The sequence below is a fragment of the Sus scrofa genome, chromosome 8 (assembly GCF_000003025.6).
Source record: "Sus scrofa isolate TJ Tabasco breed Duroc chromosome 8, Sscrofa11.1, whole genome shotgun sequence".
Lineage (NCBI taxonomy): Eukaryota > Metazoa > Chordata > Mammalia > Artiodactyla > Suidae > Sus > Sus scrofa.
In genome coordinates, this window is record NC_010450.4 from 12,499,814 (window position 1) to 12,514,243 (window position 14,430).

Here is a 14,430-nt window from a genome sequence, read left to right on the forward strand (position 1 = left end):
CAGAGGCAGAGTCACTTGATTCCTGATGACTTCAGTTGTGGAGCAGGGTCCAGCTCTGCCCAAAATGGGCAAGACTCTGTCTTTGCTTTCATGAAGCTAATTATATCCTTAGGAAAGCAAGTTAAACCAGGAAGCCCTTCATGATTTGAGTGAGTTTATCTTTTTGTGCTATAAGTCAGCAGCTATTTTATGATAAAATAATAACACAGGTGAGGTATTTCGCAGCATCAGAGATCACCATAAGCTGCAGTAATGTGGAAGAGCCGCATGGAGAAGGTAAAAGCTGAACCAGACTTTGAAGCGTGAGATGCAAAAGGAAAGGACCAAGAAAAGCCTGAGCAAAGTTCAAGCAGGAATGAAAATGGCATTTGTGAAGCCATCTTTCTCTGCACAACGTGCCTTTCATAATCCAGCTATAACTCAAGGCCCACTTTAAAGGCTTGAATGGCTGAAAGGGCCAAAGTGATGATCAGCTGGACAAAAATATCAAATATCTACATAGCACCTATGGAGTCCCAGAAACTACTGATGCCACGTGGAAGGGCAAAGAATGAAGCAAGATCCTTAGTTTTCGAGGAACTTAAAGAATTATTGATAGAATCTACAAATGTTTAAACAATTCAAAATCATGTAATACTTGACACATCCAAACATGAATGCACACATTTCTGTAAAGCCTGCAGCATGGCGTTCCCACTGTGGCTCAGCAGGTTAAGAACCTGACTAGAATCCATGAGGATGGGGGTTCCATCCCTGGCTCTGCTCAGTAGGTTAAGGGTCCTGCAAAAAAAAGATTTATCCTGGTCAAAGGAGTCTGAACTAAAAAATAGGTGATCCAGAGGTTCCCATCGTGGCTCAGTGGAAACGAATCTGACTAGCATCCATGAGGACACAGGTTCGATCCCTGGCCTCACTCAGTGGGTTAAGGATCCGGCATCACCATAAGTTGTGGTGTAGGTCGCAGATGCGGCTCGGATCTGGCATTGCTGTGGTTATGGTGTAGGTCAGTGGCTACAGCTACGATTCAACCCCTAGCCTGGGTACTTCTGTATACCACGGGTGTGGCCCTAAAAAGACAAAAAAAAAAAAAAATGAAATAAAATAAAATAATTGAGAAAATAAAAATAGGTGATCTGAATATGAGGGCCTTTCAAGAGGGTCTCAAAGAACCCAAGGCACTTATGATGACTTCTAGGTCACAGCAGACAGTGATCCTAGCAGGTCATGCAACTAGGGAGCCTTTCCAGAAGCTGGTGGCTCACTCTGTCTGGCATAGGTTTGCTATGTACCTTCTTCTCAGATCCACTCCCACCTGTCAAGTCCTCCAAACTGTGACGGTAGCCAGTCTCATCCGCTATTTCAGTCTTTGGGCTGCAGGTAGTCCCATCCGGGTTTCTTGCTGCCTAGCACGGTAGTGGGTAAGAATCAGGCAAGTCTCGGGCTGAGCCTCTGTTGGTCAGTCCCTGAGTAATGACATGTTTTTGCACCTGTTGCTGAGTCCGAGGAAGAGAACTGGTCAAGGTTGGCATTTTCCTAGCCCAGGACCAGCAAAGGGGCAAATGAGCCCCCAAGCCATAATTCTAAACTTCCCTCTCAGTAACCTCTTCTCAGGTAAAGCAAAAGCCGTGTTTCTTTAGTGCAGGATTTCTCCCTGTCTTTATCAAAATGCCTTTATGTATTGTGAATCTCCAGGAAAGAAGTATATTATGTAATATTTTCTACTCTCTTATGATTACTATGATCGAAGGCAAAATTATTTGCCACGTTTCCAGTTTCCCTCCCTGAAGGAAGCGTACACATCTCTATATGGATGAGCTCATGTGTGGCCATATGGCTTAGCTCGGCCAGTGAGAGGTGATTGGAAGTGACAAATATCCCTGCCTGCGGTCATTCCAGGCAGAGGCCTTAAAACCCAACTCATGCCTCCTCGTGACTCCCTCTAACAAAGCACTCAGCAATATTCCAGGAGCAGGCGGATCCACTTCCTGGGTCCTGGAGCAAAGATGACATAGACCAAACCCTTCCCCATTCCATACGGATGTTATACGAGCACTTGCATTTTAAGTCTCTGATGTTCTGGGGTTTTTTTGTTTTTTTTGTTTTTTTGTCTTTTTGCCATTTCTTGAGCCGAGCCCTCGGCATATGGAGATTCCAAGGCTAGGGGTCTAATCAGAGCTGTAGCCGCTGGCCTACGCCACAGCCACAGCAACGCAGGATCCGAGCCTCGTCTGCAACCTACACTGCAGCTCACGGCAACGCCGGATCCTTAACCCACTGAGCAAGGCCAGGAATCAAACCTGCATCCTCATGGTCCCTAGTCGGATTCGTTAACCACTGAGCCATGACGGGAACTCCGCCTCTGAAAGTCTGTAGTAACTTGTCATCATGGCATAACTGGCCTGGTGCTTCTCAAAGGGTGGTCCTCAACTCCTGTGAGTCCTCAGACTTTTTCAGGACATCCTTGAAGTGAAAACTCTTTTCATAATAATTCTAGGACACCGTTTGCCTTTTCTACCATGTCGACATTGACTTTAACGGTGGGAGAGCAGTGGTGGGTAAAACTGCTGGTCCTTATCGCATATCAAAGCCGGACTAATATTCGTTGTTTTCTTCACCCCCAGGCCCTCATAACTGTTAAAAATACAAGGTTCAGAGTTCCCATCGCAGCTCAGCTGAAACAAATCTGACTAGCATCCATGAGGATGCAGTTTCAATCCCTGGCCTCGCTCAGTGGGTTAAGGCTCCGGCGTCGCCATGAGCTGTGGTGTAGGTTGCAGATGCGGCTCGGATCCCGCGTTGCTGTGGCTGTGGTGTAGGCTGGCGGCTACAGCTCTGATTGGACCCCTAAGCTTGGGAACCTCCGTATGCCTCAGGTGCGGCCCTAAAAAGATTAAAAAAAAAAAAAGGCAAGGTTCACTTCATCCCTTAATGGAACAGAAAAAGAGGACCAATTTTATTAAATCTCACCCTTGATTACGTATCTTCCTAATATTCTTTGTGATAAAAAGGAGAGTGGGCCTAACGTTCTCTTGCTGACACCAAAGTACCGTGCTGTGATATGCAGAAAGGCACTTGTGACTGTTTGGAGTGACAAGCTGAATTAGACACTCTTTCATTTGCCAATTTTTTTTATTTGAAAGGATGACTGACAAACTATGGTTATTCAGACCGAGTCAATTGTCAAAGATGGTCTTGCCAATGAGAAACTTCAGCGAATATTAGAATTCAATATTAGAATATTAATATTCAAGTCAATATTTGAATTTTGTTAAGCTTGTATCTGCCACTGTGATGGTGACATTTTCTAATAAGGTGTTTTCGCTGATGAGATCAGTGGTGATATTAATTAATGGACACGGTTTTCTGATATTATGTAACAAAATACATCACCATTTGGAAGATCTGCCTACCTCAGCGAGCTAGTGTTTTCCAAATGATTCCAAATGATTTGAAATCAGAGTAAAAACGCTCAAAATACAAGAGAGATCAATGAAGTTTAATTTCAGATTTCAAGTTGCAACTAACCTCTTGAAAATGACCAGTTGTTGAATGTTGAGGTTACATCATAGAATAATATCCACAATTATCTTAAAAATACACCCCCTTGGTTTGGGATTAATATATACACCCTACTGTATATAGAATAGATGGGTAACAAGGACCTACTGTATAGCACAGGGACATTTACCTATATGGGGAAATAATCTTCAAGGAACGGGTGTGTGTGTAAGAATAACTGATGGACTTTTCTGTACGCCTGAAATTAACACAACTTTGTGCGTCAACTACATTCCAATAAAAGTCTTGGAGTTCGCGTCATGGCGCAGTGGGTAACAAATCCAACTAGGAACCTTGAGGTTAAGTCTTCAATCCCTGGCCTTGTTCAGTGGGTTGAGGATCCAGCGTTGCTGTGAGCTGTGGTGTAGGTTGCAGACGCGGCTCAGATCCCACGTTGCTGTGGCTCTGGCTAGGCTGGTGGCTACAACTCCGATTAGAGCCCTAGCCTGGGAACCTCCATATGCCGCGGGAGTGGCCCCAGAAAAATGCAAAAAAAAAAAAAAAAAAAAAAAAAAAAAGTCTTAAAAACACTCCCCCCTTTCCAAGTATGTATCTATGAGAAGCCAGATTTCTTCCATAAATTTCAAACTAAACAACATACCACAAGAGATACAAAGCAGATATAAGAATCCAGCTGTCCTCACTAAGCCAGACATGAAAGCTACTTGCAGAAATGTAAATCAATACTACTCTTTTCATTAATACTTTTGGTTTGAAAAATATAGGTTCAACACCATTTAACATGTAATAGGTTTATCACTTTAAAGGAATGAATGAATATGTCTCAATTTTGTTTACATTTATGTGGTAAATATCAATGGATATAATGTACTTGAACGACTCTCTTTGGAGTCTTCAATAATTTTAACAGCATAAAGGGGTCCTGAGAATCAAAGTATAAGAACTACTGTCACAGTCAGAATCCAATGAGGAGGCAGAAACCACAGGGAAACTTGAACAGGGAACGCTGAATAGAAAGATTACAACTATAAATAATTTTTTCTCCCCCCCCCCCAATTTTTACAGCCTCATCCAAGACAAACAGAAGTTCCCAGGCTAGAGGTCAAATCAGAGCTGCAGCTGGCAGCCTATGCCACAGCCACAGCAAGGCTGGATCTGAGCTGCATCTGTGACCTACACCCCAGCTTGCCCGCAATGCCGGATCCTTAACCCACTGAGCGAGATCAGGAACTGAACCGGCATCCCCACAGACCCTATGTTGGGTTCTTAACCTGCTGAGCCACAACAGGGTCTCCTATAAAGAATTTTTCAACGTAATCAGGGAGTAACTCTAAAGATGAATAGAGAACTCTAAACGATGCTCTAGTGCCAAGGACCCTAGGGAAGATGAAGTCTTGCAAGAGAGGGCCCTTTCCACAGCTGGGATTCAGAGGAGAAGGTGTGGCTGCAGCCCACGGGATAGTCAAGAAAGACCCCGGACTGGAGTTGGCCCACAGTCCAGGAAACTCCCCTCCAAAGCACAGAGGGACAGGCTGCGAGGCTGTACCAGGAGCAGGTGGCACAAAGCCTGAGTGCACAATATCTGCATCATGGGGACTGTGTAAGCTGATCATCAGGCTGGGCAGGGGCTGTGAGCTTGCTCAGGAACTGCGTGCTCTGGGCTTGCAGCTGGGGCCGAAGGCTGCTGACAAGGGTGCCTCAGAAGCAAGAACCAACAGTTGTCTGGAAATCAGGAAGCTCCTCCCTTTCTTCCTGCAACGTCTCTTCAGCGCCCTCTACGGACAAAGTTGAATATCACGTTCGCTACAAAGGAGAATTACTTAAAGCTCCGGATGGAGCCGGCAGTATTCTAGGTGCACTTGAAACTGAGAGGTAGTAAACTGATAACTGACACACTGACTTAAAACACACCACATAAACCTTTTTTATTACATCTATTTATATTTCCAAAAATAACGTTCTGGGGACCACGGTTTAAGAAACACTGATCCTTCTCAAAAGAGGGAGATTTGTTCTGAGCCTCCATCCCCCTTATGCATGTTTGTTGTTGTTGAATTCCAAAATTTGCATGCCAGCAACCACATCTAGAAAATGCACACTGTTCAGGAACGCTGCCAAGGGCCAACAACTGGATGTGTATACGTGTGGGTTAAATCCTATAGCAAGATTTTTTATTTTTTATTTTTCGTGCAGAAAGCAAAAAAGATTTGATGAATCATTAATAAGGGCAATTTAGCAAAATATATCAACATGTTCTTGCATTCAGTGACAATGTCATGACTATTTTCCCATTAGCCCAGATCTCTACTTACATGGGCTTTGAAAATGCCCAAATTACACACCTTCTGAACTAATGTTTCTGCAGCACGGAAATAAAAACCCGAACAGCTAGAGATACCACCCTGGCTGTTTTTCATTTCTCACAGAAAACTGTCAAGGTCCTTCTCATCCTTCAAGCACCGGCTCAGCATCTCATCTTCCCACAATCCCCTCCCCCCACCACCAATGAATCTCTTTCTGCTCAGGACCCTGGCTTTTTGTTGTTTTTGCCTCCATTGAAGCGCTTCCCCAGGCAAACTTGTTTTGCAGCTAGTTATGTATGCATCTATCTCTCCCAGTGCCTTGCCTCATTCATCTTTGCATTCCAGAGCCAGACTCACAACTTGATGCAGTAAGCCCCCCATGTGTACATGTTGAGCCAAATTTGTTCACTTCAAGGGAAGGGAGAACGGCAGCTTGAAGTCTCCCAGTTATCATTCCCAGCTTGCAAAGGAGCCCGACCACAGCCCAGCACTCAGCAGCTTTCTGCTGCAAGCAAACATCAAGGCATTTTGAAAACAGTGGTCTCCAGGGGGGGTTCTTTGGAGCCAGGCAAAGAATACAGAATTTATGTGAGACTTCTGGAATGGAAAAAGTTTATAAACTGATTCAAAACCCAGAAAAAATAATCGGGCACTGTTTTATGGAGTAATTCTGTCACCGCTTATCTTGACGCCTTGTTTCCCTTGTTCTCACCTCCCACCTCAAGCTTTGATCCCCCCTAAGGTAGGAGAGGACTATTTGTCTGGCAAAATCTTTTTTTTTTTTTTTTTGGCTTTTTTTTAGGGCCCTACCCACGGCATATGGAAGTTCCCAGGCTAGGGGTCCAATCAGAGCTAGAGCTGCCAGTCTATGCCACAGCCACAGCAATGCCAGATCCAAGCCACATCTGCAACATACCCCACAGCTCGTGGCAACCCACTGAACCCACTGAGCGAAGCCAAGGATCAAACCCACATCCACATGGACACTAGTCGGGTTTGTTACAACTGAGACACGGTGGGAACCCCTATCTAGAAAAATCTTAAGATATTTATTTTGTTGGTAACACAGAATGCTCCCCATCTTCTTTGAAACTTTCCTAAAGAGTCTCTGCTGGTCAGGATGAACTAGATTATGATGCAGTAACAAATGCCAAGAAATGGCAGTGCCTGGATGCCCAATAGTTGATTTCTCGCTTTTGTAAAGTCTGCTGTGGGTCTGGGCAACTCTCAGGGCACCTGTGACTAATGCATGAATTCAGGGATGCAGGGGGCTCACCTGGTGCCTCTGACACCTTGAGACAAGGGGAGAAGAAGAGAGAGCGTGGAGACTTCATGTCTGCACATCCTTTGCTTTGACTCAGAGTGACACCTGCTGTATCAGCCACAGCCCCTTGGCCAGAACCAGGCACGTATCCTCACTCAGGGGCAAGGAGTCTGGGAAACGCTCTCCTCTGTGAAACAAGAAGAGGAAACAAGATGTTGATGTGCTCTGGTGCTATTCACTCCAAGGCTTCTCAAGGACTTTGCAGGTTAGAAACGTGTGCGTGCCCTTCCCATCGAGCCTGTTCCCCTTGTGAACCTCTACGCCCATCGGGCAGAGGAAGAGACAGCTCGCTTCTCTGCCCTTTGCCTTTCATCCTAAGACACACCTGAGAAGCCAGGAAAAGTGGCCTCAGCATCCCCTGAATCCGACCTTACCTGCCCGGAGCAGAAGGATGAAGAGCATCCTTCCTCCCCTTTCTCATCTACACTCTCGTTCACCTGGCAGCATGTTCCTGAAACGGAGGGGTTCTAAGCAGGTGGGGATGCAGGAACAAAGCAATTAGGCAAACAATCAGCCACTGCAGGACATCTGGCCTTCAGGAGCTCCCTGACCACGAGGGAAGAACGAGTAACGTTTGAAAGGTTTCAGCCCTCTCTCAAACATCAATAACTCATTTTAAATATTATACCCTGACTTTCATTCTTAATATCCCAACTCAACACCTCCAGCAAATATTCATTAAATACCCACAATGCACCTGACTGCAGAAAACGGGGACCCATGCACTTTGTGAACAACTGCGACGTTCCCAGTTTCACGCTATATGCTCTTTACAAACAACAAATTATTTCATTTTATCCTTTTCACGACACTTCGAAGCTGTTGTGATTGTTCCCATTTTACAGCCAAATACACTGAGGTGCAAAAATTTAAGTAGTTCATCCCAGGCTGTGGCTGGAAATAGTGGGCAAGGGGGACTTTCAACCCACATCTGTCAGGCTCATGAGGGAATCCCACGTATTCACCCCAGATTAATGAGAACTCAGAAGTTATTGGCTGACGACCTGATTTTTTTAGCCTTTATGTACTTGAAGAGTATAACCAAGAGATTATTCATTCGCTGAAATAACTACAGTTCTATTTGAAATTTGAAAGAATGTGAATCGTCTCTTTTAGGCACTGTTCATTGGGCCATGGTGATCTTTCCAACTCTGTCAACTTCCCTTTCTCTCAGATAAGTCAATGGACGGAATGCAGTTCTATCATGTGGTCCAGAGATGCCATGTAACTCCTCTCCCAGGATGAAATGAGATAAGCTCACTTACCAAAGTGTCCATAGCAAAGTAAGCTGTTTATGAAAAAGATCAACTATTATGTTGCTTGAACATTGAATCCTTCTCTCATATAGCGAGTACAAATCTGGAAAAACGAAGTTGAATACTCTGGAAAAAAGGTAAATATCCTAAACCTGAGAGGCCTGAGACGAGATGGAGCTCATTATACACATATCTTAAGCAGCAAATCTTTAGCCTCAAGCATGGACTCACGGGTTTAACATACCCATGGTGGGTTCCATTATGAGAAAGCAAAAATGAAAACAAATTTAGAAATATTCTGAAAGGTTGGAAAGGTATTGGCAAAACTTTAGCTAAAAGTAAATGTAAATAGAGCTTTTATAATTTTTTTTAGCTCTTTGAGCTAAAATGTAAATAGAGCTTTTATAATATTTTTTTAGCTCTCTTTTTTTAAAATAAATTGTTGTCCTTTCTTCCTTCCTTTCTTTTTAGGGCTGCACCTGGGACATATGGAAGTTCCTAGGCTTGGGGTCGAATCAGAACTACATCTACCGGCCTACATCATGGCCATGGCAACACTGGATCTGAGCCACCCACATCTGCAACCTAAATCACAGCTTGTGGTAATAGGAGGTGATTGACTTCCTTTTCTCTCTCTCTCTCTTTTTTTTTTTGGCTTCTTAGGGCTGCACTGGCCGCATATGGAGGTTCCCAAGCTAGGGCCTGAATCAGCTGTAGCTGCCGGCCTATACCACAGCCACAGCAAAGCAGGGTTGAGCCATGCCCATGACCTACACCACAGCTCAGGGTGACACCAGATCCTTAATCCACTTAGTGAGGCCAGGGATCAAACCCGCATCCTCATGGAAACTAGGCAGATTCGTTACCACTGAGCCACAACGGGAACAACTGACTTCTAAAACTGGCTTTCATGGAGTTCCCGTCGTGGCGCAGTGGTTAACAAATCCGACTAGGAACCATGAGGTTGTGGGTTCGGTCCCTGCCCTTGCTCAGTGGGTTAACGATCCGGCGTTGCCGTGAGCTATGGTGTAGGTCGCAGACAGCTAGGATCCCGCGTTGCTGTGGCTCTGGCATAGGCCGGTGGCTACAGCTCTGATTCCACCCCTAGCCTGGGAACCTCCATACTCCACGGAGTGGCCCAAGACATAGCAAAAAGACAAAAAAATAAAATAAAATAAAATAAAACTAGCTTTCACTCAAGTTTTCTGACTCAGCAGAACTTGAATCCCACTCAGCAGTGGCTGGAAAGAATGGAAACAAAACTGAGTCTGCTCCAATTGGCCAATTCTTATATTTTACCCCTTTCTAAGGTGGATTTCCAATTCCTACATCTAAAGCTGGTTCTGCAAAGGGCTATAACTCACTTAAAAGACAAACGAGAAATTAACTTATTGTTCAGAAGGGGAGCATCTGAAAAGGGAAGGGAGGATGTAAGTGCAAAATCTTGGAGTGAAACCCAGGCTCTATACCCCACTTCCCATGGGGCAATGAAGCCCGTTTGCCTTCAGAGGTTTCATCCGAGACACCTCCGAATCCCAAGTTCATGTGAGGGAATAGCACACCACTTGGAGAAGCCGCTGGTGAGTGGTCATGAGGACATCACACGTGGGTTTACTGTCATGTTCAAGGCGTGCTGAAAACTCAGCCCCGGCTTTGGCAGGCCGTTGGATAGTATTGAAGAAATTATCTCTTTCTAATCAAACTTCATATTCTATTGATTCCTCCCAGAAACAAGGGGTGCAATTCAAGTTTCTGCCAAAATAATCAACTTGCTAAAAACAATAGAAGTTGGCATTGATATCCCAGTGTGTTCCTGAGAGGGAAAGCAAAGGAGAAGAAATATATTTTCAAGAAGCACCAGGGGAGTTCCCATCATGGCTCAGCTGTTAATGAATGTGACTAGCATCCATGAGGATGCAGGTTCGAGCCCTGGCCTCGCTCAGTGGATTAAGGATCTGGCATTGCCATGAGCCGTGGTGTAGGTTGCAGACATGGCTCGGATCCTGCGTTGCTATGGCTGTGGTATAAGGCAGAAGCCATAGCTCTGATTGAACCCCTAGCCTGGGAACTTCCATAGGCAGTGGGTGCAGCCCTAAAAAAAAAAAAAAAAAAAAAGAAGCAGCAGCAAAACAGCTTTCGATTCAGAGTCTCTAGAAATCTGCTGAATATGCATGTGTGGGACACAGGACAGGACGAGGCCTGGGCATAAAAAAAGACCAGATAATATTTGGGTGTATATACTCCATTCTAGTGCCATAATCAGGGCTTCTTTTCTAATTCTATTGAAGTATAGTTGATTTCCACTGTTGTGTTAATTTCTGCTGTCCAGCAAAGTGATTCAGTTACACATACATCCATGCATAATTTTTCATATTCTTTTCCACTCTGGTATCCAGGATATTGAATATACTTTCCTGTGCTATACAGTAGGACTTGGTTGTTTATCTATTCTATATATAATAGTTGGCATCTACTAGCCCCAAACTCCCACTCCATCCCTCTCCCAACTCCCCACCCCTCTTGGCAACCACAAGTCTGTTCTCTATCTGTGAGTCTGTTTCTGTTTTGTGGATAGGTTCATTTGTATTTTATTTTATTTTATTTATTTATTTATTGTCCTTTTTGCCTTTTCGAGGGCCGCTCCCACGGCATATGGAGGTTCCCAGGCGAGGGGTCGAATCGGAGCTGTAGCACCGGCCTATGCCAGAGCCACAGCAACGCGGGATCCGAGCCATGCCTGTGACCTACACCACAGCTCACGGCAATGCTGGATTCTTAACCCGCTGAGCAAGGCCAGGGATCGAACCCGCAACCTCATGGTTGCTAGTCGGAGTCGTTAACCACTGCGCCACGATGGGAACGCCTGTGCTGTATTTTAGATTCCACATATAAGTGATAACACATGGCATTTGTCTTCCTCTGACTTATTTCACTTCCTGTGATAATCTCTAGGTCCATCCATGAAGCTGCAAATGGCACATAATCAGTGCTTCTAACAATCCGCTCCATATTTTTGTAAACCTTCTTATTGAAATTCAGCCTACACACAGAAAAGCCCATGAGTGTACAGCCTGATCAATCTGCCCAAAGTGAACACATCTAAGCAACCCCTACCTGGATCAAGAATCAGGATATTATCAAAATTCATTGCAGCCTTGGTTGTTCTCTGAATGCCTTCAAACAGTCATTTTTGTAAATTTTCCAACTTGGATATTTTTGTTTTTGGCAGGGTTGGTCTCTTACCAGCTGGCCCTGCCCGCCGTCCTTCGGCAGAAGTGCATTGTACACTCCTGAATTCTCACAAAACCCTGTAAGGTGAAATTATTCTCCATATTTTCAGTTTTGGATATTGAGTTTCAGAGACACCTACTTTGCTCAAAAACAGGAGCTGGTGGAGTTCCTGTCATGGCTCAGCGGTTAGCAAACCCGAGTAGTATCCACGAGGATGCAGATTCGAAACCTGGCCTCGCTCAGTGGGTTGAGGATCCAGCATCACCATGAGCTGTGCTGTAGGTTTCTGACGCGGTTCGGATCCCATGTTGCTGTGGCCTTGGCGTAGGCCAGTGGCTACAGCTCTAATTTGAACCCTAACCTGGTGCAGCCCTAAAAGCCAAAACAAACAAACAAACAAACAAAAACACCAGCTGGTAAATAGCAGAACGAAGTTAACAAATTCCAAGATTGGCTCGGAACAGGTCCACTTGAGCGCAATATTGCAAAGTTTTCAAATAAGACATGGCCTTGCACGTGCAGAGATTACGGTTTTTCAGATATGGAATGTAAATTTTGGTACCAACTCCTTTCTCTATCGGACATACATATATATTGTGTGTAGATGAATTATACAACGTATATTGTCTCCTTTAACTTTTTAAAATATATTATCTCATTTAGACCTTGTAGCAACCCTAGGAGAGAGAAATTATCCTTCATGTGTTACAGATGTTAAGTGACTTTCCTAAGGATGTCCCAACAAGTAGCCCAACTCCAGAGCGCGAGCCCCTCCCGCTTCCCTGTCAGTCACCCATCCTCACCCACACCGCCCATCTGGTCGACCCATGTCTGCAGAATAAAAGAACAGATGATGTCAACACTTATTCGTGACTTAAGCTGATACTGAAAAAGGACAGAACCGTTGTTCTGAGATCATTCCCAGACCTGGAATGTGACATGCTTAAATGCCAACCCCCACGAGAAGAGACAAAATGGAGCTGCTTCCTCTTTTTTCTCATTTCTCTTTTCCATTTTAGGCCCACACGTGTGGCATATGGAAGCTCCCAGGCTAGGGGGCAAATTAGAACTGCAGATGCAGCCCTATGCCACAGCCACGGCAATGCCAGATCCGAGGACATCTGCAAACTACTTTGCTGCTTGCAGCAACACTGGATCCTTAACTAACTGAGCAGGGCCAGGGATGGAACCCACATCTTCATGGATACTAGTCAGGTTCTTAACCCACTGAGCCCCAGTGGAAACTCCTGCCTCCTCTTTATCATTGCCAAGGATGGGTGTGACCTGTTTTCTTGAGACAATCCCCTCCTAACTGGTCCAGTCAAAGTCTTTTTTTTTTTTTTTTTTTTTGTCTTTTTAGGGCCACACCTGGGCATATGGAGGTTCCCAGGCTAGGGGTCTAATCGGAGCTACAGCTGCTGGCTTACACCAGAGCCACAGCAATGCCAGATCCTAGCTGCCTCTGCGACCTACACCACAGCTCAACGCCGGATCCTTAACCCACTGAGCGAGGCCAGGGATCAAACCCGAAACCTCATGGTTCCTAGTCAGATTCGTTAGTCATTCTTTATTCTAAGAAGGGAGACACTGGGAGAAAGGCAACCAGCAGGTTCCCGAGAGCCTGCTGTGTGTATACGGGGAGTGATTAATCCCGTTCATCCTTTCACCCCCACAAAGAACCTGTGAGGTAGATGTCAGTGCTCCCATTTTACAGATGAGGAGCCTGAGAACCACAGGGGCTGAAGTAACATGGCCAGGTTCACAGAGAGAGCAGCAGAAAGCCTTGGGGATTGGGTGCTGCCAACCACTTCAGAGTCAGTCGGTCTCCCCCACTGTTCTGGAATCTGGGACACAGGACACCACACAGCATGGACACAAGAGGACTGCCCAGGAACCAGGAACAGATCTCTGATGTCCCTGGCTGCAGTCAGGCCACCTCCCTGACAGCTGCAGAAACATGCAACTCTGCCGTGTAGTTACTTCCCATCCTATGGTGACTCTTTTTTTTTTTTTTTTTTTTTTTTTTTGGCTTTTTAGGGCCACTGCAGAGGCATATGGAAATTCCCAGGCTAGGAGTCAAATCGGAGCTGCAACTATCGGCCTACACCACAGCCACAGCAACACAGGATCCAAACTGCCTCTGCCACCCACACCGCATCTCATGACAATGCTGGATCCTTAACCCAATGAGCGAGGCTAGGGATCAAACCCACATCCTCATGGTTCCTAGTTGGGTTCATCACCCCTGAGCCACAATGGGGAACTCCTTAAGAGGACTCTTGATTAGCTTGTCCTCTTGATAAGCACCTGCCCTCTTGGAGTTCAAAGTTCTCTTCCATATTTCATCCTTCTGCGCCTTGGGAAAGGCCTCTCGTCTCCATGCTCAGACAGCGAGTTTAGGGCAGGTGTACGCAGGAAAAGAGATCCGAGAGTCCACTGAACCGCTCCCTGGGAACCTGAGCTAGATTGGGAATTCACAGCACAGGAAAAGGCCCAGCCCGCTTCCAAAGCTCCGGCAGAGGCTCAAAGAAAACCAGATGCAACATAATCCTTCTCTTGTGTTAAATAACACTCTCATTTACATCCTCCCGATATTAATTCTCTTTGTTTCAACCTTAGCTGAAGTCAAGCAAGGCCTCCTGAGCAGCGTTAGTCACATGTATTAGACAACCCTAGAATGACAAAATGCTCTAATTCCATCTACTGATAACAGTCAATTTGACACCAATAGTAAGCTGTTATTTTTCAAATAACAATGGTAACATTTAATTAGAATTTAACTCGGCTGCCGGCTTTC

General features: G+C 45.2%; 1 long non-coding RNA gene across 6 annotated transcripts in view; it reads right to left on the minus strand.

Moving 5' to 3' along the window:
• LOC100739688 overlaps positions 1–14,430 on the minus strand; it is a 162,684-nt gene that overhangs the window by 136,394 nt on the left and 11,860 nt on the right. For 5 of the 6 annotated variants that reach the window (XR_304761.3, XR_002346573.1, XR_002346570.1 and 2 more), the window contains exon 2: positions 7,099–7,273. This is a non-coding gene — a long non-coding RNA (uncharacterized LOC100739688). Of the gene's footprint in view, positions 1–7,098; positions 7,274–11,772; positions 11,911–14,430 lie in introns of those variants that run through there. The other variant, XR_002346572.1, reaches the window with a different exon arrangement.